The sequence below is a fragment of the Eptatretus burgeri genome, chromosome 14, assembly GCF_056783735.1.
Source record: "Eptatretus burgeri isolate ZD-2024b chromosome 14, Ebu_testis_v1, whole genome shotgun sequence".
In the NCBI taxonomy this organism is placed as follows: domain Eukaryota; kingdom Metazoa; phylum Chordata; class Myxini; order Myxiniformes; family Myxinidae; genus Eptatretus; species Eptatretus burgeri.
In genome coordinates, this window is record NC_140974.1 from 28,843,782 (window position 1) to 28,869,744 (window position 25,963).

General features: G+C 43.1%; 1 long non-coding RNA gene across 2 annotated transcripts in view; it reads right to left on the minus strand.

The window, feature by feature from the left end:
- Positions 1–23,969, minus strand: part of LOC147012873 (uncharacterized) — a 107,421-nt gene extending 83,452 nt beyond the window's left edge. Inside the window, exons 1-2 of one of the 2 annotated variants that reach the window (XR_015051099.1) lie at positions 23,350–23,969; positions 23,109–23,228 (exon numbers count right to left, since the gene is read on the minus strand). This is a non-coding gene — a long non-coding RNA (uncharacterized LOC147012873). Of the gene's footprint in view, positions 1–23,108 lie in introns of both variants that reach the window. The other variant, XR_015051098.1, reaches the window with a different exon arrangement.
- Positions 23,970–25,963: the final 1,994 nt, after the last annotated feature.

Here is a 25,963-nt window from a genome sequence, read left to right on the forward strand (position 1 = left end):
AAATGGCAGGACCGAGTCAATCATACAAGTGTAGATTCTGCAAGGTAGAAACAGAAAGCAGTCACCTCCAATAGGGATGTGAAAAACTCATGTCAGAATGACTGTACACACAGAGGCACAACAGAATTTTGGAAGAGTAATCTTCTGGCACATCTGCAAAAACTTCAATACCCCAGTCCCAGAAAAGTTGTGGAAACATGAACCAAAAGCGGTAATTGAAAATAAGGAAGTAATGCTCACATACGACCTGATGATCCCATCAAGTGTGAACACATAAATCAAAGCACTGTGACCAGATATAGTACTTAGGTATAATAAAAAAAATCATAAACGGCATTGCGGATTGAGGCATCAATTCTCAGCGATTTTTGCCAAACAGCTCAGAAATCAAGAAAATGAGCAAATATCAAGATCTCAAAAATGAAGTGAAAAGATCCTCGAATCTGAGGAGCACCAAAATTGGACCAGTGATCATTGGAGCAACGAGATGATGAAGAAGAACCTTACAGAGATCTTAAAAAACATCCCTGGGAATATTAATACAAACCTACTGCAGTTAGAAGCTGTCCGGGGCTCGGTGGCAATCCTGAAAAGAGTCCTCGGAACAAAACTTTGTCAACAACACAATTTCACAGCTTGGTCCATGAATCGTGTCCCCCCATGACCTCTTACTGAAATTCACATGTGGAGATAACAACCGACACACGCACGCACGCACGCATGCACACACACACACACACACACACACACACACACACACAAACACACACACACACACACACACACACACACACACACACACACACACACACACACACACACACACACAAACACACACACACACCATAGCATTAACTGACTCTGGCATAACATCATCTTTCAAAACAGATTTCTTACATTTAAACTGTGAGCAAGGAGTTTTTGAAGAGCACCCACAAGCAATGTCCTATTTGTGAGAGATACAGTTGCGTATTCAGTATCCACAACCTAAATGCAGATGGGTAAGCCAGATATACCTTCTTCCACATGGGATGGTATGCTCTGACATGGAGCACCCCCTGCTGCCACGACAATGTTTGTCCTGACATGAGACCGAATTGGGGACTGAATCCAGAATAGACGACTGAAGCTTTAAGTATTGATCGAAACCTTTGTCCATCTACGTGACTATCGCACCATTATTGGTTTGTGGTACCCTCCCTGTCTTGCTTCCCTTTTTCTCTGTGCCTTGCACAGCAACTTATATCATGTTGGTGTCTCACAGGTGGGATGGTGCATCCATGAGTATGCTGTGCTTTTGAGGACACTGTCATTATCATGCATATCCCAAACATACAAACAGCCAGAATGTATACGTACATCTGCAGTATTTATTTTCATTGAGGTTAAGGGTTTCCAGGCATTTCAAATTTTGACCCAACCATAAATTTATTTCCGGCTTCCAGACTTTGTAACCTGCAGTACAGCGTATTGGCAGCTTTTAATAAGATCCTTCAGAATGGCTCCCTATAAAGGGCCTCTGCAAAATCCCAAGTCGTGGGACGCTTGGCAGCATCGGGCCTACTATCTATTAATCAAGGTTTTGCAGTTTGCTCTCCAAGGCCCCGGCTCCACGTAGGCTTGCAAGGCCCTAGCAGACATGCGGACGGGTGACCTGCACACCTTTGGGGAAAGCGCTGCAGTTTGCTCTCCAAGGCCCCGGCTCCACGTAGGCTTGCAAGGCCCCAGCAGACATGCGGACAGGTTACCTGCACACCTTTGGGGAAAGTGCTGCAGTTTGCTCTCCAAGGCCCCGGCTCCACGTAGGCTTGCAAGGCCCCAGCAGACATGCGGACAGGTTACCTGCACACCTTTGGGGAAAGTGCTGCAGTTTGCTCTCCAAGGCCCCGGCTCCACGTAGGCTTGCAAGGCCCCAGCAGACATGCGGATAGGTTACCTGCACGCCTTTGGGGAAAGTGCTGCAGTTTGCTCTCCAAGGCCCCGGCTCCACGTAGGCTTGCAAGGCCCCAGCAGACATGCAGATAGGTTACCTGCATGCCTTTGGGGAAAGTGCTGCAGTTTGCTCTCCAAGGCCCCGGCTCCACGTAGGCTTGCAAGGCCCCAGCAGCCATGCGGATATGTTACCTGCACGCCTTTGGGGAAAGTGCTGCAGTTTGCTCTCCAAGGCCCCGGCTCCACGTAGGCTTGCAAGGCCCCAGCAGACATGCGGACAGGTGACCTGCACACCTTTGGGGAAAGTGCTGCAGTTTGCTCTCCAAGGCCCCGGCTCCACGTAGGCTTGCAAGGCCCCAGCAGACATGTGGACAGGTGACCTGCACACCTTTGGGGAAAGTGCTGCAGTTTGCTCTCCAAGGCCCCGGCTCCACGTAGGCTTGCAAGGCCCCAGCAGACATGCGGACAGGTGACCTGCACACCTTTGGGGAAAGTGCTGCAGTTTGCTCTCCAAGGCCCCGGCTCCACGTCGGCTTTCAAGGCCCCAGCGGACATGCGGACAGGTTACCTGCACGCCTTTGGGGAAAGCGCTGCAGTTTGCTTTCCTTTCTGGTGATGGTTTTGTGAGTGGAGAATTTGCTTTGTTACTGCGTCCAGATTGGAATCGGCTCCGTTTGGTGATGGCAGCGAACTCGCCATTCCTTGTTCCCCCTTCGGCTGCAAAGCAGTTCTTTTTCTGCTTCATTCGTGTCCCAAAACACAATGACTTGAACTCGCTAAGCATTCCCATTTCAAAAACAAATGGCCCGGTTCGGTGTATTCTGTCCCTGAAGAACTCACTGGCAGGTTTTCACTTGGAATTAATGCAGAGGCCGAGGATAATTGATTGAATTTCCATTCAGAATTATTGCCCTGAAGAATATCGGTGTGACAAGAGGCTCACACTCGTTGATTTCCCATGGCGTGTGGACCATTTGTGGATATCTGCTTATTCATTCCTGCCTCTTGAACAGATCGCAGGAGAAGCCATGATTATCGGTCTGCCACCTGAATGGCCATCGCATTTGAGGCCAATGTTTTGTCTTTGTCGTTATTTCATGTATTGATCCATTGCAGTGCAATGCATAAAAATGGCCTGCAGTTGACAATAACAATGTACCTGACAAGGAGCCTGGTGAGAACAAAAGGAGGTTTTTAAGAGTGCGATTGACTCGAATGGCATTGGGAGCGTGAACGGTTTGACAATGCACACGTTGCTTTTTCCTGTGATTTGAATTCCAACATTATAAATTTAATTTGGACTGGCAGGATGGCCTAGGCCGTATAATTATGCACCCTCACCTCTAAGCTGTCTATCCTGGGTACGAATCTCGAGCAGGGGGAGTGTTTTTGTAAGAGCACCCACAACCAATGTCTTATTTGTGAAACCCAGCTATAAACTCCCAACCCGGTGTTTCATAAACAGGAGCTTCATTAATGTGTTTATTTCCCTCGGATAAATGTTAAACGGGGTGCCCCGTCTGCTGGCATTAGTTGGTGGTCTTTAAAGACCCCACGGTGTCCTTCCCGAAGAATAAGCAAGCTATCCTGACACCCTGAACAAATTCCAAGCCATCCCTGCCCAAACTACTGCTGGGAGTGGGATTTCAACTTGCACAGCATGACCCTGGCCTAGAAACTGCTTCGGCAGAACCAACACACTGTAAAGGAGTAATGTCACGTCAGACAGGAATTTCAAATTTACAAATACTGGACAGTATTCCAAATTCGTTTCTTCTTCATGACTCACAAGCAAATACCTTTGTGAACCTGTGATCGCAGCATCATGCACTGCTCGGGTATAAACTCAATCTAAAGGTTAAAGAGCTGAGTCACTTAGGATGGAAGATCACAAAACTGACGTCGAGATCAAGACAGGTGGGTAGACCAGGGACGAACAGACAATACAACACCAGTACATAAGGTTGCAGGAAGACAAAGGTAAGAGGGGCAGCGAGGATATAATAGATCTCGAGTGTGCATGAGGGCCCACAATGTGAATGACTGGAAGGACGAGATTAAAAAGTAGAGGCTCAGGCACATATGCAGTTGTGCAATCAAAAATAGAAATTAATATGTAGTGAAATAATGGGGAGGTTAACAAGGAACGGATTACTGATTTCATATGACCTGGGAAAGGTCAGGAGAGACAAGGAGCTAACAGTGCAGGATGGGCATGACTACAGGAAATAGATTACAGGAGTGTGAGGCCTACATGCTGCCTGCAATGAGAGGAATAGGCCATCATGATGCTGGTCCTGCTGAAGGAAGATCCTTACAGAGCTTCACTTCACAGCATTAAGAACTCGTGTGTAATCCTCTTCTACCCCTAGTACCAAGGCTTCCCTCTGAATCATGTAGCTTGTTTTTTTTGTTGTATACCTTGTCGAGGCTCGTGTGAGAGCTAACACACAACGCACAGCAAGGAGGGCATGAGACAAGAGGGGCGGGAGTGGGAAGGACAAAACAGTGGGGAACAGACACATTAGATCTGTGGAAGGGAGAGGGATGGGGCGGGGAGTGTAGGGAGCTTAACATCATTTGGGAAAAACACCCACTTTCCTCGTCTTGTTGGTCAACGACGTGATGTACAAACACATCATTCGATCAAATGCGATTGCTCATTTCTCTTCGACCTACTCCAATTTAGATCCATTTGGGACTAGATGCGTGCTCTTTTGAGGCGATTCAAGGAAATTTTAGAGGATTGTTTCCTGTAGAAAAACACTCAAAATGAGAAAGAGGAAACATATATTATTATGAAAGCCTAGATCACGAACGAAAAATATCTCGAACCATCTACTAATTACATATGTGATACATTGGCGTTGCTTCACATCCAGATTTGTGCCCAGCCTTAGCAGCAATCCACAACAGTAATCTGACATTTGGCCAGTGCACCAGCACACAATGGCACACTCCTTTTTGAAATCCAGCCTGGAAAACTTCACCCGAAGATGAAAATGCGAGTTGAAGGAACAGCCTGCTTCACAGGCCCACATAATTAGGATTACCTGTACATCATGCACAACATGGTTGAGCATGGCATTAGGAGGCTACAGCTTGCAAAAATGGAAGGCCACAATTTACACAAACATATCAATTATGTGCGATTTAATAAAAATAGAATAAACTAGAGTTCATAGAACACCTGACACCGTACTGTCTTGAGAAAGAAGGACATAGGTGGGCGGGGTCTGCGAGCAGAAAATTTGATTGGTCGTGATGATGTAAAATGCTGGAATATTTTTCCAAGTACTGTGAAATGGAAGGGTTTTGAAAGTGCCAAGAATAGGATTTGTGTTCAACGGTGTTCAAGTAAATAATTCTATTGAAATAAAATAAATATTTTAAAGGTCATAAATTTTTTTTTGAAGTATACCCTGTTGATGCAGTGTCTTTTACACCACCTTATCTAACACATTACATGAGTTATGCATACTTCTTGTCTGTGTCCTTTTTGACACCCTTAAAAACTAAGCTTCCTGTTTGGAATGATGTTCAATTTTGTTTGACTGCCAGACAAGCAGACAGAGTACTGAAAAAATAAAAAATTTCTCTCCTCTCTGCACATGTGTGAACGGGACAAATTCAGAGACAAAGTACTGCTGAACTACAGGTTTGTTTTCCGATTCGTGTTTAAAATATAACATTCAATTAAAATAACGTTGTTCATGGATCATAAACTGATATTTGTGGATGGAAAAACAGACAGACAGAGGTGAACCAATTGCTTAACCCTGCATTTCGCTTTGCATGCAAGGGGTAAATACCTTGTTCTACATTTACATGAATATACACAGACATGACAGAAGTAAATCGACACCATGATTTTAAAATTATTTATTTCTTGAACAATTAAAGTATATTTGATCCATTTTAATTCATACACGAGTATTTTGTAGTACACTTGCTATTTGCAGATTTCAATGCTTTTACTCTTTCAGGCATAGAACTAACGAGTTCCTGAAACTTTCTCTTGTGGGATTTCTGCCCAGGCTTCATGGAAAAGCTTGAGCAATTCTGCCCGTGATGTTGGTTTCCTGGACTTTTTCCCACACAGCTCGATCCAATATGGCCCAGAAGTGTTCGATGGGATTCATGTCAGGAGACTGACTTGGCCATGGAAGTCACTTGATCCCATTTCTGTCCTGCCATTCTTTGGTCTTTTTTGCAATATTGCATGGAGCTCCATCTTCCATGAACAGTGTTGTTTTTGACCATATGACCAGTGGAGAAGACAGGGAGAAGTCCATCCTCAAGGATAGAAATGTATATCGTAGAGTTGATTTTGCCAAGACACTCCACAAGTTCTGACCGATCAGTGCTCCAGATTGATCCCCACACCATCACTGAAAAACAACCGTGTTTGACAGTTGGCTGCAATCGGTTCAAAGATAACTATTGACTGGGAAGTCTCCAGACCCATACACGTCCACCATCAGAAAATTGAGTAAATTGGGACTCGTTTTGAAAAAATGACAGTTTGCCAAAACTCCAAGGGTTTGTTGGCCATCTCATCAGCCCACTTCTTTCTCCTTTGAATGTTGGCTGGTCTAAGAAGAGGTTTTCTCCGAGCTGCTCTCCCATCGTAGCCCAGTTGATGAAGGTACTGCATGGCAGTTCTTGAGCTAACTTGGACCTCCTCTGCAACATCTGCTGCCTTGCAATGTCGAGTTTTCTTAATGGACCGCTTGACAGCTTGAAGACATCTTTCAGAGGGTCCAGATCGACCAGAATGGGAAGCTGAGGATTCCTTACCTTCGCTGGTGGATTGTACAATCACCCGATTGACCGTAGGAAGTGGAATGCCAAGGTTCTGAGCTATCTGACGCTGGCTGAATCCACCTTCCGAATGGCAAAGAATTCCTCCTCTTTGAAAATCGCAAAGGTTGTGTGCTCCCTAAGAGTGAAGCATAGTTAATTGTCGTACAAGACCCAGGAACTCGTTACTGCAAATTGTTAGTCGAATATTAGTATAAATCACTAAGCAAAACTGCGTTATACAGAGGAAATGAATAAATTTCTGGTGTCTATTTACTTCTGTCATGTCTCTGTACTATGTGTTGGAACGATGATCGAAACCGTTTCACCCGATCCTTGTATTCACACGACATACAGCGAGTGGTAGGTCCAGTTTACGGGTTTACAAAGATTGAATGGGGTTCACACATGCCAATAAATTGTATTAACTGTGTAAATGCATTGCATGGTAAGAGATTGATTGAACCCAGCATGGCATTGTGGGATATTTAAGGTGAAATTGCCTACAAATGCAAAGTTACATTCATTGTATTAACTCGAGGATACACAGTTAAGTTGATTGATGGCGACACATATCGGGCTTAATTTGACTCCTAAAAGTTTTCATGTTGTTTCACGATTTCAAATAAATGTATTTAGAAGCAAATTTTTGAAGAGAAATACACGTTTTGTATTTTATACTGTTTGAGGAAATGGAAATAGACAAATGTACAATAAATCACATGAAAATTTAAAAAATAAAATAATACTAAAAGTTTCCCGACATTTAACGTGGCATCACAGGGTGTGGTTATTGTTTGTATTTTTACCAATGCCGCCAAAGGTGGATGGAGGTTATGTTTTCACATCTTCTCTGTTTATTTGTCTGTGAACATGATATCTCAAAAAAGTTATGGATCGATTCAAACAAAATTTGATGGACAGATTGGGTGTGTGACAAGGACGAATTGAATCAATTTTGGTGAAGATCCGTGTCCGGATCAAGAGCCGAGAATTTTTAAAGTGATTTTTTTCACCGTTGAGTGATTGGCCTCAAACGATATATAACACAATATCTCAAAAAGTTGTGGACGGATTCGGGCGAAACTTAGTGGGCAGGTTGGGGATGTAACAAAGAAGAATTGTTTCGATTTTGGTGAAGATCTAAATACAGATCCGAGAAGTTTTAAGTGAGTTTTCAATATTGAGATTTTAGGGCTTTTACGATACATAGCACGATATTTAAAACGTTATGGACGGATTCGGACGAAACTTGGAAGATGATTTGGTTAGGTGACAAGAACAAGCTGATTAAATTTTAGTTCAGGTCCACATCCGATTATTAAAGAAGCCGATTAAACATAAACTAATCAGCTTAGTGGAGGTGTGTGCTCGACTGAGTGCTCTTCTAGTTTATAATATTTTTACTTTTATTTTATCTTCAGTTTAAAGAAAGTGTTGTCGTGAAATGTTTATAGATGCTTACACAGTAATGCTCTTTTTTTTCTTTTTCCTTTTTTTTATCTCTGCCCACCACTTTTCAAGGTTGGTGGTTGGGGGGGGGGAGGGAACTCTACTGCTCGAATGTCGCAGGGGCTGTTAAACTGAAATTCGCTCTGCTCACCACAATGACTTTGCTGTGTATTGTGCTCACCACAATGGCTTCACGGTCTATCATGCTAACGACAATGACAATTCTTTCGTTTTTGAAACACAGCTCACCAATGGAGCTCCTCCATCAGACGAGTTTTCCGTAATATATACAAAAAAATTTTTAGCATTCCCTTTGAATCCAAGTTAGACGAGTGATTGAATAACTCTGCTACCTGTGTCGTACCCAATTTTTGGAATGTCGGCCCTTTATTTTACATGATGCTGAACTGCTCTGCTCTTGAGCCCTATACTTAGGAAAGATTCTTCATTAAAGAAATAGGTGTGGACAAAGTTGTCATTTGTCATTGATTTCTGATCCTCAAGGAATATCATTGGACCCAAAGGGTATGTAATTATAAATGGTATTTTAACACCTACCAGTCAAGGAGGAGAAGGAGATTGGGACCATACTCTGTGCAGAGCGTTGGTGCTGCTTAAGCAGTCTCCTTGGCTAGTGCGCACAATCCTGGACAGGTTGTCACTCCGACACAAGATACCAGCAAGCTGGCACTCATTTTGCCGACCTCGGAAGGATGACAGGCCAACCAGTCAAGGAATAATCAAACAATGCTGAACGAACACATCTTCTTACCTCTTCCAAAGGAAGAGATGTTTTCATGAGTCAATCCACTCAACAATCAAGCCATCGGAACAACAGAGTCAGAAAAAGAGTATTTCGTTGAAAAGTTTACACTTGATCTTCGACTATAAAAGCCATTTTTGAATGTTGCAAAGCTAAAGTCAGATACATAAATAACAAACTCATACTTGTGTTGGATGAGCAGCACTTTGCTCTGTGATAAACAACACCGAAAAATGTTGAAAAACGAATTTGATATTTTACACCTTTCTTTGTTTCTTGGCATGAGAGAAGAGAAAAATACAAAGCAAAGTATTATTTTTTACAATAATAGGTTATTGATGTTACTCGGCTGTGTAATAAGGGCATCTTGTAAGGCATTGAAATTTCACAAAACTGTGCATGTGTTGTTAAGTGAACTACATGATTTCCAAATAAGTAAATATAGTTGATGCCCCACATACGGGCAATGCCGACTGTGTTTGTATGTGTATACAGTACATTGTATGTATATATGGTGTAGTGGTGGATCACGTTCACAGGTTTGAGCTGGGAGTAGAGGTGGTTCCATCATTGGCAGACGCCCCCCCCCCCGTGAAGAACTTGGGAAGATGGTATACGGTGGAGTTGAATGATGTGGGAAGGGTGGAGGAGGTATGGAGCAAGTTACTGAGAGGTTTGAGGAGGATTGATGGTTGTGGTTTGCCAGGAAAGTTGAAAATATGGTGCTTGAAGTTTGAATTAATGACATGAGTATTGTGGCCATTGATGGTGTATGATATTGCAATTTGACATGTAGAGAGGATGGAGGTTTTGGTGAGGGGTCTTGTGAGGAGGTGGTTGGGAGTGCCACGCTGTTTGACGAATATTGCTTTCTTATTGGCAGTGTGGAAAACTGGTTTTCCTTAACATCGATAACTGATAAGGTGGTGAGGGTGCAGGAGTGAATGATTGTATGGGATTCGAGTTGCAACAGGAGAAGGTGATGGGAATGATGCAGCACAGGAAGTATGGTTTGGGGTCGATGGAGCATGATCTATGGGGAAAGGCGTGTGTGAAAGAAAAGAGGAATATGTTGGAGAGGGAGATGAGAAGAAAGGAGGAGGAGAGGAGATAAGTGAAGTCAATCCGACAGGTACAGCAAGGTGCTTGGACTCGGTGGGGAGGGTATGCAGTTGAAGATGTTTAAATGGCAAGAGATTTGGAGGATGGAGCCAATACTGTTGAATTTCCTGTTGCGGACAATGCATTATGTGCTTCCATCACCAGCAAACTTGAAGATGTGGGCGTTGTTGCAGGAGGAGAGCTGCTCTTGGTGTATAGGTCAGGGAATAATGCAGCACTGGACAACAGGGAGATGCAGATGGCGGTACGATCAAGTGCTGGCGGTGTAAGTGGCGATGGTGCAACAAGAAGTGATAATATCGAGAAAGAGGGGAGAGCAGAAAGAGAAGGGCTATGTGAGAGAGAGGTGTTGTTTGTGAAAGTGGGCCAGATGGTAAGAGGTGGAAGGCAAGAGGTCTGGCAAATGCATGTGATTGGCAGGTGGTGCTAGACCTAAAGCCACAAATGGTATTCCGAGAGGAGATCTGTGTAACAAGGTTGCGGCCTGACATTGTAATCTGGTGAGGTAGAACAAGGCATTTCATCTTTGAGGAATTGCCAGTAACTTGGGAAGAGAATATGGAGGAGGTTCACGAGAGGAAGAGAGGAAAGTATGTTTTGCTGGAAGCGGAGTGTCGGGAGAAGAGTTGGCGAGTTTCTTGTCAGCCGTTTGAGTTGGGGAGTAGAGGGTATGTTGGGAATTCCTTCGATGCATTTTTTGCTCGACTCGGAGTGTGTGGAATGGAAAAAAGGAGGATGTGTGAGAGAATGGCCCATGTTGCCTTGAAAGTGACACAAATTAAGCAATAATGACATGGCGTACCGAAGGTATGGCAGGTACGGCAATGCCCTGGGCGCCACTTGAATGGGGGCGCCACTGAGCAGGACTCGGGTCTCTGTCAAGAATGGAATAATGAAGTTGAAAGACGTCAGAGACGAAAGAAACGAATGGCCGATGAGAACTCGAGAGACGCTGGGTTACCAGTCAAGAAGGAAATGGAAAGTCATGAAGGGAACACTCGACCGTCGTCACAGAGAAACGGACGAAAGGTTCGCTCGTTTGCACGACACTGACGCCAAGTTTGGGTTCCTTCTCGATGTCGAGGGACTGTGTTACGGTGCCAACAGTAACGACCTAAAGAAGAAGTGCAAAAATGTTGGCGAATTGTACAGCTCTGATGTTGATGGACAGCAGCTATATGAAGAAATTTCGGATTTCAGAATGTTTCTATCAAATCAGGCCAACATGAAAATATCAACACCTGAAGAGCTTCTCGAATTTATTGTTCAGTATGGAGATGAGAGCGTCTTCCCCGATCTTCGCATTGCTATTCAGATAATGCTCACCATCGCAGTTTCCATCGCCAGCTGTGAGAGATCACTCAGCAAGTTGAAACGAATACTTCCGTATTTGAGAGCCTCCATGGGTCAAGGCAGACTCTGTGGTCTTGCTCTGCTGAGTGTAGAATAGTGGGGCAGATAACAGCAATTTTTGAGAGGAATTGTGCAAATGATGATACAAGCATCAAATTTGGCACATTTGTTCTCCAGGGGATTCTAATCAAATCTGCCTGATTGGCCATATAAAAATCCAAGATGGCGGCCATTTTTCAAGATGGCCGCCAAGTTAGCCTCCCGAAGTTGACTTTTTGCTGAGAAGTATTTGTAGTTGTCCGATTTGCATGATCTAGGTGTGGATTCCCATGTTTTCAAGCCTGCTGGAGTGGATTTTCCTGCTTTTAAAGCCCCCTGACACACACTTTTTCTGATTTTGCACCACTTTAATGATTGTCAAATGAAGCTAAGGCCTTTCTGCAACCGAGCCCTGGCTAGTAAATGTTCAAAGTTATGCATACCATGCGAATGTTCCTCCAGCTGCCACTGTCCACATTTGCAGCTGCAGAGTGCTGTGCAGGGGAGCCCTGACTGAAAGCACTTGCATCTCCAGTTGCAACCTTTCTTACAGGAACACTTGGTCAGTTCCTGACATCTGGCTGCAATAGGGGGTAGTGTTGTCCAACATATCTGCCACGTCTCTCCTTTCTGTGTCCATAGGCCGCACGCTTTGCATGTTCTCTGAGGGCTGCCTGTATTGGTGGAATTGAGTTGTACGGCCTCTGTTTGCGGGCAAAGAGATCCAGTCTTGCTCCGTCCACACCAGTGGTTGCGCTTGATCTGTCATACATGAGGACAACGAATCTCTCCAGCCTCTGCAGGTCAAGATCACGAATCAATGTTGGATGCTGGCTGAGATGGGTGAATGTTTCAGAAACATCATCAAAGATGTTCAAAGTCTGCCATGCAGTTTTCTTCCCTTTACTGCGGAAGGCAGACATGACGTCACATCCAGTGAACGCATGGAAGTATGGGATCCCTCGAGCTTTCTCAGGCCCTATTGCAGAAACTACCTCATGGACTGGAATCCATCGGGCCTTGGCTCCTTGGCCAAAGGCAATCCACATGTTCTCAAGACCTAGTTCCTGTAAGGATGGCAGTACAGATATTGCTATGAATAGTACGTCCGTGTCATTAGCCTTAATGAAAATGGACTTGCTACCATCCGTCGTTGCATCCCTGGCGTGTATAAATATTCGAGTGTCAGCTTCTTCATGACAACATGGAGACACAGCATCCAGTGACTTCCTTGTGTTGCTTATGGCATCGTCTCCTTTTGTGACAATGACTGTGCTTGTCGTCTGTGCTTCACAGATCTTTACCGCAAGGAAGTGAAACAGCTCAGTCTTGTTGCTGTCATCTTGAAGAAAGTTTCTCCAGTTATTTGGGGTCTTACTGGTTCCTGTCACTCTTCTTCTGATTCCTTTCCGCCTTTTCGACCTTGCCTAGGACTTCAGACTTGACTTCTTGTACACATCAAACACTACGTCCACCCTCTCGTACCTGGCACCATAGGATTCCACCTTTGGGATGATGTCTTCTTTAGCACAGTCATCAAATATCTTTGAAGTGCGTGGAGGTAGGGCATTGATAAGTGCTGAGCCATCAATGATGACTGCATCTCCCCTTTGTTCTTTGTCTGGGTTGTTCACTTGCGCTTCAAGAATTTCAGCCAGCTGTGACTTCTGACATGTATGAAGCTTGCCGCTGTCACTGAGAGATGCAGGGTGTGACTGATTCTCATGCTTGAAGAATTCTTGCAAGTCACACTGCCTGTTCTGGCATGAGATTAACAATCGTGAGAACAGCTGTCAGTCGTCTCTCAGGACTTTCTCCTTAGAACTTCCCCCAGCTTGCTCTTGTTTGAAGAAAGAAACAATGTTTTTCTTGATTGGATGATAGAAAGGACATTCACCTTCATTCTGTAGCCCCTCCAAGAATGAATGGAACTGGTCTTTGCCCCGCTGGTGATGTGGAGCTACCATTTCGGCTAGAGTTGGGTCTGCAATGTTCTTCATGTCTAGTACCATTAGGTCGGCTGATTCTTCTTGGAATGGGTTGCCCATCTCCTGCATTACTGCAGAGAGTGCTTTCACCTTTTCAAAGAAAGATTTCTGGGCACTCAGTGTCTGCAGGGATTGATCTTTTTTCAGCTCTGTGTAACTTTGTGTTGTTAAATAGAAGCCTGGAACTCTCATGATATCGTGCCTTGTTTTGTCTCAAGGTTTCCTCTATTCCACCACCTTCGTCAAGTCTTGCAGGGTCTAGCTTGATTGGTAGTGCATTGAGTGAGTGAAACAGAGAAATATTCCTTGCCAAGTTCCTATACCCATCATCTCCTCTTTTGACAGGATTGGCCTGGGAGGACTTTAGATCTTCTTTCTTAACCTCCTGACATAGGCAAAACTTGGTCCAGACACTGTTCCATGATTTACCAGTAGATTTCGCGTCCATGGCCAGTATGATGTTCAGGGTTGAGGGTTTATCCTTTTACCACACTGTTCATGTATAATGGAAACTTTCCTGTATGGGATACACCTAGGTTTATGCATCTGCCCTACACCTAGTCCGATCGTTCATCCAGTGTCATAAGTCCGGTGCGATCTGTACACCATCCAGATAACTAAAACCCTGTTATGCTTGGCTCGGCTCTCCCATGCTGGCACGTCCTGTCGATTCAGGTGCGGCTGCCTAACTGATCCGGGGTTGATTAGGCAACATTTGGGACACTAGTTCGTTGTTGCCGTATGATGCCAACAATGATGCCAACATACAATTCCTACTTAGCTGACACTGAACCCCATGCTGAGTTTCACAGCAGTTATGTCACCAATGTGCCTTGGTAGTGCACGACAATCACTCCTTCAAGAAATTCTTACTTGGCGATGAACTGGAAATGTTGATTAAAGGACTGGTAAGTGGCCTGGATTCAATCAGCACATCTGTTTCATCAACTTCGTGCACTTCGAAAATTTGGAGCTAGATGTACTCCATCACACGCAGAGACCTTCTGTGTGCTACCCTCATCTAGTTTAGCCCGCGAGCCAACACGGTTTACCAGGGTGTGGCCGATGCTGTGCATGAGCAACTTCTTGGAGCCATAGATGAGAGTTGGGCCAGTGATGAGGACCAGTGCCAGTAGTCCATCCAAAGGATGTGGCTGACTGCTGAAACAAAGGTACTACCTCTAACACTACACCGCTCCACCCCATGCATAAGTAGCTACAACTACATACATGTTAAGTCATGCAAACGTATGAAAATCATAAACAAATGTGCAAAATCAGAAAAAGTATGCGTCAGGGGGCTTTAAAAACAGGAAAATCCACTCCAGCAGGCTTGAAAACATCGGAATCCACACTTAGATCATGCAAATCAGACAACTACAAATACTTCTAAGCAAAAAGTCAACTTCGGGAGGCTAACTTGGCGGCCATCTTGAAAAATGGCCGCCATCTTGGATTTTAAAATGGCCAATCGGGCAGATTTTATCAGAAAGCCCTGCAGAACAGAAATGCCAAATTTGATGCTTGTATCATAATTTGCACGATTTTTCTACGTTCTACTACACTAAAAGAGAAGAAACTGAAAAAAACTGACTTTAAGCACATCAGAGACCAATTTGCATCAGTGAAAGCAAGGAAGGTGCAGTTGCAATTTTCTTGTAGTGCCATAATTTGTTAATTAAAAGATTAACGAGCTTGGGTTGTATTTTTGAGCTGATATGATGGCAAAGTTATTTAAAAGATGGGTGTCAGATGTTTGGACAGGGGCGCAATTTCAGTTTCCGCAGATACGCCCCTGAATAATGAACCATGCTTCCCCATTGTCTCGGGTCACTCACCTGCATTTGTTTTTTCATTTATTTATTTATTTTCATTTATTTATATTTTCATTTATGGACACTTTCCGACTGTTCTGATTTTTTTTCTGGTGTATCGGCTTTGATGTCCGTTGACACACAAAATTATCATGCTTCCCATAATATCAGGTCACTCATTTGCATTTATTTTTACATCCGCCACAGAAGGCGGAAGGAAGTTATGTTTTCACCCCTCTCTGTCTGTTTGTTACTTGGAAAATCCAAGATTTTTCAAGTACTGTATATTGGTCAATCGATTTTGTTATTCTGTTGGGTCGCCGAAATAGGTGAACCTTATTGTCAGTAATTCTGTCTATTTGTTTGGATGTTTGTTTGGATGTTTGTTCGTTGTCATCAGCATAATTGGTAGTAAACGTGGGTGGATTTTGACCAAACTCGGGTGTTAGGTACATCTTATGACCTTGTGCTTTGGAAATTGTGATGGTTGCTAGGGACGCTTTGGTTCCCCAGCAACAACCGAAAAACCTTCAAGATCGGTACCGTTCACGCGAAATCAATTCAGAAAGCCATTATCCCACGTAGGGTTATGAAATTTGGCACGAATGATCTACAGGTGATGCTCTATAAAATATCTTCCGATTTTTGTGATATATGGAATACTTTACCCGCAGCGCCCCCTACAATTAGGGTATGCGCAAAAATTGAAGACCCCCTAGCGACTAGATGAGTGCATCGATATGAATGAAACTTTGCAGGTTCATGGTACTCAATGAGTACTACAACTTTGCCTCAGGAGATATTGACCGATTTTGCTTAGTTCAGGGGTCAAAGGTCAATTGGTGCAAAAATCGATAATATGCGAGAGCTGGAGGTGCCTTCGCGCCAAATGCTACTCCTCCTAGGGTTATGGTCGGATGGTCATGAAAATTCACACTAATCGTCTGGAATACATTGTGTACAAATGATCGAGCCGGATTTTCGATTTATATCTTTGTTCACCCACAGCACCCCCTCGAACTTTGGGGATTTCTGATTTCAAACTGTATTTTCGGTACTTTTCATTCAAATGGATACCGAGTAGTTATCAGTCGATGGAACTGGATGAGATTTGATATGCATAATCTTTAGGTGATTCCCTATCGATTATATGACATCCATTTTGCTCTATATCTTATCGTTTCCATGCTCGGCGACCCATCGCCACCTACCGGCTTGTCTGCCTGTCTGTTTATTGCCAACAGGTCACAATTTTAAACCGATCTTCACAAAACTACACCACATGGTAGAGGTTGTCATAAGGAAGAAGTCTTGTTTTTGAGGTCAATAGGTCAACATAGGCCAAAGGTCAAGAATTTTGGTGAGATTTCTAAAATCCTCAATTTTCATCCCATTCACTTGAAATTTGAAGATGATTTATATTTCAGGTCACTGAATTCAACTAGTGATTTATTTCTCAGGTAAATATGGACCAAAAGGTTAACATCGGCCCAAGGCAAACATGGGCCGAATTTCTAAAACTGTCAATTTTCATCTGATTTATTTGAAATTTGAAGAGAAGTTGGACATTTGGTCATTGAATTCAACCACCAATTATTTTTAGGTCAAATTTGTTTGATGGATTTTGCAAGTATCGTGCTCTTATCTTATCTGCACGACGTCTTCTTGTTTATCTGTTTGTGTATTTGAGTGCAGGATATTTTAAAAAGTTGTGGACAGGTTTGGATGAAATTTTGTGGAAATTTTGGGTGTGGGACAAGGACGAACTAATAAGATTTTGGTGAAGATTCATATCTGGATCCGACTACTCCAATTTTTTAAGTGATTCTTCACCATTGAGAGATCGGACTAAACTCAAATATTGCATTGTCTTAAAAAGTTGTGGACTGATTTGGACGAAACTTGATGGACAGGTTGGGTGTGTAACAAGGAAAAATTGATTCGATTTTGTTGAAGATCTGAATCTGGATCCGGATACGAGAATTATTTAATATTTAAAGTGATTCTTCACCATTGAGAGAAATGGTGCAAAAAACGATATATAGCATGTTATTTCAAAATATAATTTGGCTCGATATGTTCCATTGGATCAGGCATTGCGTGGTGAAGTTATGCACTCTACCAAGGAGTTATGCGCTTCATTTATTTCTATCTTAATTTTGGGACGCTTTCCGATAGTTCTGTGATTATTTTTTTCCCCGGTGTATTCACCTCGATGTCTATTGGCATGCATCATTTCAGCTTTCTACGCTACCTGGAAGGTACCAATCACTAGTTAGTCAGTCAATGAGTGGTTAGGAATATATATATATATATATATATATATATATATATATATATATATATATATATATATATATATATATATATATATATATATATATATATATATATATATATATATATATATACATATATATACATATATATACATATATATATATATATATATATATATATACATATATATACATATATATACATATATATATATATATATATATATATATATATATATATATATATATATATATATATATATATACACAGTATACACACACACACACACACACACACACACACACACACACACACACACAGTTTTGTTTAGAAACATGATAAACTATTATTGAGTAGGAATCAAAGGGAATTTAAGGAGGAACGATGAAATCCTGACACAGCTATAAACTCCCACCCTGGTGTTTCACAGGCAAGGTTATTCATCAATGTGTGTGTCGTCCATTCGAAGGGCACCAAACTAGACATCCTGTCTCCCGATATTAAGATCCCATGGTGTCTTTTGAGAGGAGTAGAAGAGTTATCACCAGCACCATGGACAATATACAAAATTCCTGTCCCAACTAACCAATGGGAAGGCAACAGCAAAATGCCCAAACAAACCAAATAATCACAAAGTTTGAGTCGTCCTCTCTCACATCAGATGCTCCTCTTGTTGGTGCATTTAACTTTGCCATTTCACATGACCTTACTCAGATCATTTCAGCTCCTACTCGACTTCCTGATGGAGTTACTGATAACAGATATCTTCTTGATCTATATTTGTAATCGAATATTGGGGTTTGTACTGCAAAAAAAAACTCTGATTATGTCAAAATCAAAGTTCAGGTTTCATCCTCCTCACCATCAACTGCTGTTCATCATGCCTATCCAACTGGCTTCCAATATAGCAATGCTGACTGGCATGGCTTGCATTTTTTATTGCTGACATTCACTGGAACTCAATCCTTTGTCACAACGCACCTGGAGCTGAAAAGGAAGCTAATGAGTGGATCCATGTGGGTATGGACCTCAATATCCCTTTTCGGATCGAACAAGTGAAACCACACTCACTCGTCACAACCATGGTTAATTCCTGCTTGTGCTGCTGCTATCCACCATCACTTTCTGCTGGGCTCTTTTAATTGAGTATCATCCTTTTTTTGAGCACAAGGGGCTCTTTTTCAATCAGTATCATCATGTTGGTTCGAGTGAGGCGCTTCACTTGTTTTGTCTTGCAAAATCATTGTAAACGATTATTGGAGAATGCTTAGCGACAGGATGCAGAATCTATTTGTGATTCCATTGAAAATCAACGGCGAGATTCCAGAGATTTTTGGAGAATTGATAATAGCATTCTCAACCGTAATCAATCATCGATTCCTGTCCTTTTCAATTGCCCTGAAGTGCTTGCTTCTCCGATTGATAAAGTCAACCTCCTCTCTGAGCATTTTGCTGCAAACTCTACACTTTAAGAACTTGGACACCCTTGCCTACTTGTCCCTCTCATGTTGACACCAGTGTTTCCACTATCATTATCACACCCAGGAATGTTGCTAAGATTATTCAAGGGCTTGACATCTCAAAGTTACTGGACCAGATCTAATCTAAGCAAGTGCTTTAAAGATGTGTTCACCTGAACTATCTTCTGTTCTCTAAAAATTGTATAGCTCCTGTCCATCAAAATCTGTTTGCTACTCAGCTGGAAGCAGAATTCTGTAGTCCAATAATATCAAAGGCTCCAGTGAGAAATGAGATCCTTGCAACTATCGGCCTATTACCCTTCTACCCATTATGAGCAAACTCTTTGAATCCCCCAGCAATCTGTAACTCATGAGTTGTCTGTAAACCCACAAACTCCTAACTGATGCCCAGTATGGCTTCTAACATTCTGAGTCTACTGGTGATGTTCTAGCGCAAATCAATGAACATGTGAATAGGGCTTTGGATCATCGTGGTGAAGCCAGGGTGTTCACTCTCGACATCTCAAAGGCTTTTGACTAAATGTGGCACAAGGGGCTCATCCACAAACTAAAATCAGATGGCATTTATGGAAAATTGCTAACAAGTTGCTGCAATTTCTGACTTCCTTGTAAATCACCAAATCTCTGTGGTATGTGAGGGACAGTTGTCCCCTGCCCATAATATTGATGCTGGTTTTCCTCAGGGCTCTGTGTTGGGTCCCACATAGTTTTTGTTCGATATCAATGATCTGCCCAGTTGTAATATTTATTTATATAATCGATTTATTTATATAATCCCAGCCACCTGTGGCAATTGAAGAGGTGAGAGCTACAGTAATTGGTAATTCCCTCCATTCGTTGGTGAGAGATGTGAGTTGGTCTTTGCTTTTAATTTGTTTATTGACTGCTTTTGACATTTACATGTGGTACATGCTTGGGAGCCTCAGTGGTGCATGTTTCCGTCTGCACTGTCACTGAAGATTCACCAACAAGTGATGAAACCGGTCCGGCAGCTGAGGGTGTGTGAAGCACTGGGATGCTCATGCAAGTGCTATTTGTGAACATCTTTACAGCTGTAGAGGAACTCTGGGAAGGGTTTGAAACAGCAAAGGACTTACTTTATGTCGCTTTTCATGGTTGCTTTATGCAGCTTTCTTCATCTCAGCGAGAAGAGCAGAGGAGTGTGTGTGTGTGTGTGTGTGTGTGTGTGTGTGTGTGTGTGTGTGTGTGTGTGTGTGTGTGTGTGTGTGTGTGTGTGTGTGTGTGTGTGTATACACTAGCAAGTGCCACCCTTCATTTAGCTAACCGGAATACTGGGGGCAGGGGGTGAGGAGGGGTGGGGGAAGGCAAGGCAGATGGGTGGTGGAGCATTAATTATGATTCATAGTGCCTCATTAAAATGATTCTGCATAGAATAACAGTGAAGTTGGAAAGAAAGTAATGTCTGAAATCTATTTTCTACCAGTCAGAATAAAAACATACCGCCTGGAGACAAACACTGCTAGGACACATCCGGAGACAAACTCCGTCCAGAGACAAACACTGCCTGGAAGCATCCAGAGATAAATACCACCCAGATGCATTCATAGCAAAGCCATCCGGACACAAACTCCTGTATGGACATAAACACTGCCCGGACACGTCCGGTGACAGATAGATAGAGAGAGATAGAGATAGAGAGAGAGGTGTGGGAGGGTGATGCAATGCAATAGGGGGTGGAGTGAGGATGGGACAAGGAGGGAGAGAGAGAGAGAGAGAGAGAGAGAGAGAGAGAGAGAGAGAGAGAGAGAGAGAGAGAGAGAGAGAGAGAGAGAGAGAGAGAGAGAGAGAGAGAGAGAGAGAGAGAGAGAGAGAGAGAGAGAGAGAGAGAGAGAGAGAGAGAGAGAGAGAGAGAGAGAGAGAGAGAGAGAGAGAGAGAGAGAGAGAGAGAGAGAGAGAGAGAGAGAGGTAGAGGGTGGTAGTTAGTAGAGTGAAAATGTTATGCTTTATGCACACACACACACACACACACACACACACACACACACACACACACACACACACACACACACACACACACACACACACACACACACACACACACACACACACACACACACACACACACACACACACTGCATTAGTGCTTGGACAATTTCAGCAATTTTGGGGGAATTGGCTGATTGCAGTCAGTGTGATTACTGACTACAGTACATACTGTATACAATCCAAAAAACCTTGAGTATCTTTCACCCTTTTTGGGGGGGGGAATTTCAATGAACCATTTTTTGTTTTAAATGTTGCACTCTAAACGTTTCAAGGAGATGTGCATAAACATTAATCTTTCTAAACAGCTGGGCAAGCGTCATGTGATGGGAAGAAAAAATAATTGGCTCTGTAATTTAAAAAAACACGTCAATATGGCAAACAGCTTGGAAATTGGGAGTTACATAATATACTGGACGACCGGTGAACCCGTTGGGATCCCGTTGTGACAACTGTTGATGAAAAAAAAAAACACAAAATTTTAATATTATTTAGGCCTAAGTCACATTTGCTCTACGGCAAGGACACGGTGGCCGTACGCCCTCTGAATTGACAGAAACGTGCGGCAGCCGCAGTTTCTGTGGTGGCCTCAGGGTGGCCCTACGCCATTTGGCTACCTTTTACAGGCCGTAGGGGTCGCCGTGGAATTATAGCATGGAGTTATAACTTTTTTTCATTTCTACGTTCGCCGTAGCAATTCGACAAGCCGAAACAAAAGAACTGGTAAAAAAACCCCACTCGTTACAGTCCGTCTGGCCGCACGTTCGCCTTAGGGCCCCCTGGGGTCCCCCTGCTGTCGCCTTGCAGTTGCCTTGTGGGCACCTTGCATCTGCCTTGAAATATTATATGGCCGCTGCAGGGACGCCCTAAGGTCACCGTGCGACATCAAATCAAAGACCGTACGGCACCCCCACGTTTTCGGTCTCCATTACTTATAAATACGCCGTTTGGCTACCCCCCCAAAAAAAAAACATATGTGACTGCTACATTGTGTGACCGTGGAAATACTGCGGCCGCCCTATAATTGCTCATGGCCGTAGATTTTGTAGACCTACGGCCGCTGTGCCAAATGTGACTTTGGCCTTAGTAGTCAAATTTTAACTTGAAGAAAATTTGAGCATTAACCTCAGGAGGCATCGTTCTGCCAACCGGATTCTCGAGGTATATCAACACATGCTCCATGGTTTGTCTTTTTCGCTTTATGGATCGTCATACCAAAACTTGACTGAATCGGGAATTGATTTTTTTAATAAAAAAAATTTGTAGCCCGATTTCAACGAAACTTGAGACTGCACGCCACAGACGAATGGTGAGAAAGGTGGCCATAAAATTTTTGGGCTATCGTGTACCGTTTTGGCTGTATACATATATATATATATATATATATATATATATATATATATATATATATATATATATATATATATATATATATATATATATATACACACATATATTGTTGTGGCCATGGGTACCGAGACACCAGCTTGTCACTTAGTGGGATTAATCCCCGGTTGTCCTCGGTAGAGCCGGACCTGGGGCCACCACTCACAATTAACGTTGTGGTACGGTGGGTTGTTTTAGAAGCACGAACACCACCCAGTCAACCACGTGTTCCAGTGTCCACCGTCTAATTATTCCGTTTAACTAAAGGTCACGTGGTTACCTGCGTGGATAGCGCACCCCCGGCAAAGCACCAATATTATCTGATTAGATTTTAATTAAGGCGGCCAAGCGTTTTAACCGCTGGTGCGTGCCAACGATTTTTGGTCAAATCTGTGGTAATTACCTCCCAGTCTATCTCGATTCAGACAATGCTAGACCAATGGAAGGAAAGGACAAACACGGACAGATTGGAAATCGACAAATGATTTATGAATAATAAAATAAATAAATAATAAGATCTTTTTATTTTCTGAGGTAAATAAATGAATAAATTTCAAAGCAAAATATATCAAAATGCCAGGAAAGAGACAAAGAGCAGATGCTTATCGGGGCTTGACTTACAGCTAAACACAGACAAAGGTACCCAACAGATCATTCAAGGGGGGGAGGGGGATAGAATCGTCTCGCTCACCAGAGTAGTCATCCGTGAAGTGAAAACGTCTTGAAATGTGTGCGTGCACATCACGTCCGTCGCCAGCACCCAGCCTTGCTGTGCACCCTCTCGCGAACAGCCTTGAATGCCAATCGACATCTGGAGGGGCACCAAGATCGTCCGTCGCTGGTTTAGACCCTGGTGCTGCAACACGGGCAGTTCCTCACACTTCACGAAACTGGTGACATCCAATGACCCACACCGTCCGTCGGTGACTGACCTGCGCCTCACTCGTTGGTACTGCTCACACCCACACGCGCACCACATGCTCGCTTGCCCAAGCACTGGGAAGGATGAATTGTCTCGTTGTTGGTGCTGGTCAGACACCCACACACGCACCACACACTCACTTTCTTCTCCTCTTTTGCGCGCTTACACCCGCTTCTTGCTCGCGTCTCGTGCTTACTTCTCATTCTCTTCTCCCTCCCTGGCTTTCTTTTGCCCCGCTTTCTTTCATCTCCCTCGTCTCCGCTTTCCTTTCACTTCTCTCGCCTCCACTTTCTTCCAATTCGTTTTATATCTGTGGGCTGTCTCCTCGGGCGCAGTCCGCCAAAAGCTCACCCCACCCCATTTGCGCATGGTTACCATGACGACCCATGCGCTCTAAAAAAAGGCGGGTGTCGGAGCTTGCGAAAGAATGTTGCTGAGGAAAAATGAGGGCGGGCTTCAGAGCTCGTGAAAGAAATGCTGTGTAAATGTGTCTGTCGTAAAGAAAAAAGCCTCCCATAAGAGAGGGGATCTTTTCTTTTCCCTTCTCAATGCATCACATTTAAAATCCCATTAGACATGGGGATGAGGCTAATCTGAACATGCATTTAAGGAAATAACTCTGAGAACCTGGATGTGTGGATGCATTCATCAGACCGGATTCTGAAATCCGTAACAATATATATATATATATATATATATATATATATATATATATATATATATATATATATATATATATATATATATATATATATATATATATATATATATATATATATATATATGTATATATATATATATATATATATAATACATAAGATGAGAGTCTGAGTCATGAATAAATTTTGCTTTGAAACTCACAAAGAGAAATCATATAACCTTTCTAAAGCCCATCATCTTCATACGATACGGGATAAAACTTTGCATCCACTAAGAATGCGGGCATGCACACACACCCAAGGAAGGTCCCTTTAAAATCCAAATGTTCCCCTATGTACCAAGTGCATTGTAGCAACTGCCGACAATACATCCAGATCGGAAAAACAAGCTGTACCACTACCGACTGCCGGGCGCTTGGTAAGTGGCTTAAGCACTCAAGCAAGCACTCCCATTAAATGGATCATAAGGAACGGCTCACTTACTACGCAATTAGCAATCACCAAACTGTCATATTAAACACACACCTTTCGAAGACGCTCAAAATGTCAAATATGTCTGAATTGGACAAATGAACACTTGTTTTTAGCAGTCAAAACTGCTGCTAATTTCATTTCTGGAGTTTAAATTTTGTAATTATGCTCAGTTTGAGACATTCTCACTTTTATGGCATGTGCAGAATAGAAATAAAGCCACAAATGCTGGCATAAGCATTGCAATGTATCCATCGATTTGTCAATATGACGATCAAGGCATTCGATTATATGAGTGAGGAAAGTGAAAAAAGAAAACTTTATCATGAAGAAATAATTGCAGCCTGTTCCAAGTTAAGGCATGGTTAAGGAGGCCAAAACATATGGCGGCTTCAGGACCCCAGCGAGGTATCCAATGATACGCCTTAAGACCCCATATAGAGTTAGGTGGCCGAGAATGTACCTGATGAAAGATATAATTAAATAAGGCCGTTAATTATCTTTAAAAGGTGTGTTTCAATTAACCCAAACACCTAATTTTCAGTCATGCACTTCCTTGGTGTTTTCTTGGTATGCATGCAAAGTTTTGGCCTGCTTGGTTTCATGGTTTTGAGTTATGGAGGAGACACACACACTGACACACACACTGACACACACACACACACACACACACACACACACACACACACACACACACACACACACACACACACACACACTGGCATTTATTAGTATCGATATATGTACATGTACATATATACAGAGTGGGCGAAGATGAATATACCTAACAGAACGTTGAACAGTTTTATTGTTATAGAAAATACTGACATAAATTTGATATAACCAAAACCAAAACCACACAGCATGACCAAACCACCTGGCATAAACAAACAACCCAGCATGACCAAACCCCCCCAACATAACCAAACCACCCGGCATGACCAAACCCCCCCAACATAATAACCAACCACCCAGCATGACCAAACCACCTGGCATAACCAAACCACCCAGCATGACCAACCCCCCCCCAACATAACCAAACCACCCAGCATGACAAAACCACCCAGGATAACCAAACCTCCCCAACATAACCAAACCACCCAGCATGACAAAACCACCCAGCATGACAAAACCACCCAGCATGACAAAACCACCCAGCATGACCAAACCCCCCAACATAACCAAACCACGTAGCATGACAAAACCACCCAGCATGACCAAACACCCCCCAACATAATAGCCAAACCACCCAGCATGACAAAGCAACCAGCACGACCAAACCAAGTAACATGAACAAACCACCCAGCATGACCAAGCCACCAAGTGTGACCAAACCACCAAGCATAACTGAACCACACAGCATGACCAAACCACGAAGCATGACCACAACCATCCAGCATGACTGAACTACCCAGCATAACTGAACCACACAGCATGACCAAACCACGAAGCATGACCACAACCATCCAGCATGACTGAACCACCCAGCATGAC